The sequence below is a fragment of the Triticum urartu genome, chromosome 7A (assembly GCF_056163025.1).
Source record: "Triticum urartu cultivar PI428250 chromosome 7A, HENAU_Tu73, whole genome shotgun sequence".
Taxonomy (NCBI): domain Eukaryota; kingdom Viridiplantae; phylum Streptophyta; class Magnoliopsida; order Poales; family Poaceae; genus Triticum; species Triticum urartu.
In genome coordinates this window covers 233,985,655-233,992,715 of record NC_141879.1, presented here as the reverse complement: position 1 = coordinate 233,992,715, position 7,061 = coordinate 233,985,655, and positions in this window count along the sequence as shown.

Sequence of the window (7,061 nt, the reverse complement as noted above, 5' to 3'; positions counted from 1 at the left end):
ATCATCACAAAAATCATATGTATTCACAACAATATAGGGTTCTACAATGAAAGCATGATTTACAACACTCACTCAAAAATCTAGGGTTCCACAACGAAAGCATTTACAATACTCATCTCAAAAATCATCTACACAAACATCTCATCATGTATATGGTTTCATCTCAACAATCTAGGGTTTCACTACTACGGAAGCATATATTGTCAATACAAATCAACAATACCAGGGTTCCACAATGATTACAAATCATCTACAAATCCTAATCACACAAAGCTATTTCAACATTACATACAAATTTCTAATCCAAGCAAAACAAGGGTTCCACAAATCTGAACAACGGGTAAGATTTTCCGGATAGAAAGAAGGGAACCGGAGGAGATTACCTTCTAGGAGGGATTCGCGAAAAAATCCATGGAAGAAATCGTCAAATCTAAAGATTTTTGGAGAGGGGATTGAGAGGGGGAGAGGAGAGGGCCGCCACCGCGCTCTCTGTTTTGGATCTAGAACGAATGGGGGTGGGGTGGGGGAGGGTCAGCGCGCACCAGTTACTAAGTCATAATGCAACGCCTAGCGTATAGGCGTGACACATTACTGTGTGGCGCCTTATGGTCAGGCACTGCACACAACAGCTTAATGCCTGTCGGCTAGGTGCTGCATGCAGGGGGTGGGACCAAGCCTGGCCCAGGGTGCCACTCTGGCCAGATGTGTAGCGCCTAAGGGGTAGGCACTGCATAGTGTAGTGCAACACCTGCCGGGCGCTACGAAAATGGGTCAGCTGGGTGAAATACTTTTGAAAGCAGTTTAGTTTGTGAAATACTTTCATCTGGAGGTCAAATTTGTCCATTTTGTTGCTCTCCATGCCGCGGGGTCGCAGCCTAGAGCAGGATCAAGTGCGCGCGTGCATGCGCGCCGCGCAGCTACTCGTCATGAATGCTTCTTACATTCTCCATATAAATTACTCCGTTCCTCTGTGTCGCCTCCACCCTTCGCGTGAGTTATTACTGCGTGCATTCGCAACTCGAATAGAGGCTTCGACGCTTTAGAGAATGAAAAGTTCGAGGAGTCGAATTTACTCATGCACTGTTGGTCGCCGCAGATTCCCTGCACCATCTTTTGCTTAGGATGGTCGTAATGGGAGTATCATAGTTAATATCATGCATGCCAACTAGACAATTTTAATGAGATGGCGTAGAATTAAATGAAGAAAGGGAGGGTTAAGTATCATATTATGATACCGTATCATAATAAATCTATGCTATTATGTGTTATGCATGACAATAAATGAGACCACCTTATGGCTAGTCATAGTGGAGAGTAATTTAGACTAGTGTCATGCATATGGCACTACTCTACTATCTTTATAGTGGGGAGTAACATAGAGATAGTGTTATAGGTGGTTTTATTTATTAGCTTGTAGACACATTTTGTTTTGGGAAGTGTTATGTGATAGTAACATATTATGTTACTCTAAACACCTTTGTGTTTATTAACTACATGTCACATAAGCAAACATATCTTATGATGTGTTATGTTACTACTTAAGTTACTCACACTATGACCAGTCTTAGATACTAGTCTACGATACTATGCATTACGAAGTACTATTATGCACTAGTATAATATGCATGATACTAGAGTATATGGTACTTCCCACTACGACCAGCCTTACACCCAAGTATCCTCAACAAATTATTCCCTCCGGTCCTTTTTAGTTCGCATATAAGATTTGTCTGAAGTCAAACCTCGTAAACTTTGACCAAGTTTATAAAAAAAATACCAACATTCAGAATGTGAAATCAACACCATTAGATGCGTCATGACTTAATTTTCATATTGTATAAATTTAGCATTGTAGATGTTAATATTTTTTCATATAAATATGGTCAAATTTTACGAAGTTTGACTTTAAACAATTCTTATATGCAGAGTAAAAAGGACTGGAGGGAGTACTACTCCACCTATGGCGGCGGCAGCAGCCGTAAAAATTTGAACCGTAGTTTGTCGAGTACATAGGCAAGGGGCTAGGCGATCCGTGAACAACAGGACTGGATGGGACGGATCTCGTATGGATACGACCAAGGCAACAAATGATCACCGATTCAAAAATGTTCATCATTTCAGAAAAATGTTTGTTTATTCAAAAAGTATTCGTTCATTTAAAAAAATGTTCGTACATTTCTACAAAGTAATCGTATATGAAAAATGTTCACGATTTGATAGAAAATATTCAAAATTTAAAAAAATGCTGTTTATTTTCAAAAAATGTTCACGATGTCAAGAAACAATTGCGAATTTGAAATAAATGTTACAAAAAATGAAAAAGGCGAAAAATTGAAAAATATACAACTAAGAATAAAAAAGTAATAAATAAAAGGAAATAGAAAAAGTTGTTGGGAGAATGAAGAAGGAAAAGCGAAAATGAAGGATATTTAAAAGGAAAAGAAAAAAGAGAAACATATAAAAAATAGAAGAAGAAACAAAGAAAGAAAAGAAAAAAACGGTTGCAGAAAACCACACTGAGCCGGCCCATATTGTAGACAGACGGGAAATGGATTATGTGCTAGTTCGCTAGACAGCGACCTAGGCGCCGAATAGGAATGGCCTTGTTTCACATTATGACGCAACGAGCGTCATGTAGGGATTTCCACGAAATGCTCTGTCTCTCTCCAAATAAAAGGAAAATGACTGACTAGTCAGTCGATTGAATTAGATTTGGGGCAGTCATCCTTTCTTGTAGACATGCAGCGTGTGTTGTGATGTGGCGTGTGCGTGTGCGCATGACCTAGCTTAGCTCTTGCTCGCCGTGGCGCGTGAGCTAGCTAGCTCGGGCCGTGTCCATGCGTGACATAGCTTGCTCCGGCTTGCCGCGTCCCTCTATGACCTAGCTAGCTCCGGCTGGCCGTGGTTAATGGCATGGTATTGCATTGCACAAAAGAAGAGAAAAAAATGTAGAAGCACATAAAACAAATATTGACAGAACATGATTGTTGTAGAAATTGCATTATTTTAAATAGCGGTATGAACCGCACACACATTTCATAAAAATTGAGTGAGTATAATATATATTCATCTCAAAGCATGCATGAAAACCGTGGGCTTTGGCAACTAAAACTATGCTAAACTGTGACGCAAGAGCATGTACATGTTTGCACCACCCGCACATAAACATGTAGACACGCCCACATGCATATACACATCCATCACAGACAATCATCGTTAGCTTTTTTATTGTGCGGATCGAGCATAATTAATACTAACACACACAAAATTAAAAGAACTTTTTAAAGTAGAAACGAATTAAATTTTCATAAATTATTGGCATCGGTATTACCATTGAAAAATATAAAATGAAAAATAGTTTAAACAAATGATAAAAAAATCACACAACTTACACAGAAAATTACATTTTTTATAATACGCAAGAGTAAATATATAATAGTGAAAACTAAATCAAAATAAAAAATGAAGTTTTCTATGAAAGAATGAATTCGTGGCATTGGTATTACCCTTTCAGAAGAAAAAAAACTAAAACAAAATCAAAATAATGAAGTTACAAAAAAATGAATGAAACAAAATGAAAAATACAAAACTTGCACACAATTCGCACTGAAATTGCATTTTTTTAATATGCAAAGAATAACCATATAATAATGCATTATTCGCATTCTACTATAATTTACACGTAGTGTAACTGCAATAATGTATTTCCTTTAAGAAGAAGAATAAAACACTTACGCATAACTTTGCACCGAAAATGTACATTATTGTAATATGTAAAAATAATCATATAATCATGAAATTTGGCACATATTATATAGTATTTGTTTGTATATAATTATATTGGGCCACAAAAAACAAAAAATAACCAATAGTAAAAAGGAAAACGCATAGAAACAAAAAAACATAAATAAAAAATGAAGCAAAATACCCATAAAAGAAAGAGTTAAATTTCCTAAGGAAGAATGAATGAGCGGCACTGGTATTATCATTTAAGAACAAAAACATAGGAAAAAGAATCTAAAACAAACATTGACAACATTTGTACGAAATATACATAAAAATTACGCTTCTTTACAATATGCAAGAATAATCATATAAAAGTGGAACTTTTGCAAAAAAAATCTAAGAAGAAATGAATAGTGGCATTGGTATTAACTTAAAGTAGAATGAATATTAAGTAAAGACTAAAACAATATCAAAATAAGGGATTTTTTTAAAAAAATAGTGGGGTTCGTATTTCCCTTAAGAAAAAATAAAATTTATAACAAAAACTTACACACAACTTTACACAGAAATTGCATTTTCTCATAATATGTAAAAATATTCGTATAATTATGAAATTTTTGCACATATTATATAATATTTGTATGTATATAATTACACCTAGGCAAAAAACCCCAAAAAACAAAATATAACCAATAAAGAAAAGAAAAAAGGAAAAAGAAAATATGCAACCCAGAATTAAACGGGTGCAACCAAGACAAAGAAAAATCGGCCTGGTACCAATTCGACTGACCAAAACAACGAGTAAATCGATTCCTTCCAGCCCAGCCCAACAACAGAATTAAACAGAAAAAAGTGAAAACAACACAGATCTTAAAGCACGATTCAACGAACAGAAAATCGACTGACCATAAAATGAGAAGTCAGCTGACCGAAATGTAGCTAAAGTGAAAAGGAAAAGCCCACAAAAAGGGCTAGAAGCCATCACAAACTAGGCGCGTCATAGCTCAACCTGCGATGCCATCTTCTATCTTCTCCTTGCGGGGTAAAAACACGTTGAGCATTGACGGTCAGACACAAATATAGTGGGGAGTGTGCAATGCAGCTTTGCAATCACAAATTTGCCACGCGGAGTACCCCTATTTACTCAATCGGCGTGGATAAGCAAGCGAATCAAATCAGCAGCAACTTTTTAATTAGCATTCAGCAAGCTCTGCAACGGGCAAACTTCAACGAAATGAGGTGTATGCAGCAAGCATTCTACTAGCAGCCTGAACCACAGTTCTTCGAGAACCCCAGCGGCGAGCGCCATCACTACAGCTGACGTGGAAACGTCTACGCAAACAGTTCCGGCCCCCAACAGCTTGACTGCGCGCACGCATCGCGTCACCGTATAGCGAGCGGTGGCGCTGCCACGGAGTACTGTACTCACGGTTTATCAATGCTCTACGCGAGCGTAACGCTACACCATCGCGGTAGGGTTGGAATTTAATTTGAGGAAGAAGCTCGTGCGAACACAGTGCGCGCGCTGCCAGCGGCACGGGATCCGACGACGCTCCTGCAGCCTAGAGCAGGATCGAGCGCGCGCGTGCATGCGCACGCCGCGCAGCTAGTCGTTGTGAATGCTTCCTAGGCCAACTTCATTGGGCGATCCTATCATGTCCGGTTCCGTCCGTTTGGGGTAAAAGGGACAAAAAAGGCGGTCCAGCGCGTGGGAGTAAACGAACTTTTGTCCGCTTTGTATCCGCTTTCGATCCATCCCGGCCCAAATTTGCGCCGGTTTTGGGGTGAAACGGACAGCGCGCGGACGGGCGGGACGTGCGCGCTTGTCCTCCCCTGGCCCGTCTGTCGGTGGGAGAAACCAAAAACCCCCCGACGGTCATTTGGCGCCATTTCCCCCAAACCCTCCCACGTCCCTCCCGCCGCCCCCCCCCCCTCTCTCCCTCGTCCATGGCCGACGCCCCGCCGAGTTCCGGCGGCCTGGCCGTCGACCCGACCGCAAAGGTGAAGAAGAAGGCGCCAAGGAAGCCGCGGTCGGAGTACACGACAGAGGAGATCGCCAAGTTGGACGCGGAATCGGCGAAGAGGAGGGAACGGAGAGCGGCCTTCAAGATGAATGCCGCCGCGGCCAAGTTCGCCGCCCAGCGCGAGGAGCTGGAGGCCGCGCGGCGCAAGGCCGCGCGGCGCAAGGCCGCTGCCGACGAGAAGGAGGACCTCGTCAACAAAACGCACGCCATCCTCATGCTTGGCATGGGCCGTCCGGCGGGGTTCCATGCAGCGGCCGTCGGCCCGGCGAGCACAGGCTCGTCGATCGCCCGGCCTACGCACTGCCAGTCGCCGACGTCGCGTGCCGCGCCTATGTCGCCCGGCTTTCCTCCACCCAGGCACGACGGCCAGACCCGTTTCTCGGCGTCGCCGGACGTGGGCTTGTTCGCGCCGTCCACACCACGCCCCACGGCCGTCATCGACCTTAACGTGACGCCTGGGTCCAGCAGCGGCGGGCGGCCTTCCGTCGAGATGCAAAAAAAGCAGGCGCGTGCACCGTTCACGGGCACCATGCCGGCCCCCCGCGTGTTGTTTGACGAAATGCCAACCTCAACGCCGACGGTGGACGACCCCTTCTACAACCAGTACATGGAGGACGTGATCTTCCAGGGTGGGCATGGCCGTGCCTACGGCCCCGATGAGACCCAAAGTCAGGATGGCCGCGCCCAGTACGTGCCCGATGAAGAGGCCGACGACCGTGCTGACTACGACCATGGTGATTCGTGGCATAAGACGATGACATCTATGTCGAAGGTGAAGATGAAGATGAAGCCAATAATGTTGATATTACTGGCGCTCCATTGTTCATAGACGAGCTCACCCAAAGAGCGGAAGCACAAAAGAAGCGGAAGAACATTCGCACCGGTTCATATACACAAGATGAGGACAAGTTGATTTGCCAATGTTGGATGGAGATTAGCCAAGATCCAAGGACCAGCGCGCAACAAAAGGGCATTGTTTTTTGAACGAGAGTCCACAAAACATTCCATGAAAGGAAGATGTTTGAGCCCTACCAAATTACAAGCAACCGTGGCATCGGTTCGATTCAAAAAAGATGGTTGTTCATCCAACAAAAATGCAACAAGTATTGTGCCGCATTGAGAGCGTTGAAACACGGCCCGTGAGTAGTCTCGGTGTTGGAGACATGGTATGCTCTTCTCTTTCTAGCCCTTGCTACGGCCATGAGACTTCGGCCGTGTATATTTGCATGTTCACTTGTTGTTGATCATGTGGTGTAGGCATTTCAATCTTTGGAGGTATTCAAGGCCCGACACAATGACAAGCCATTCACT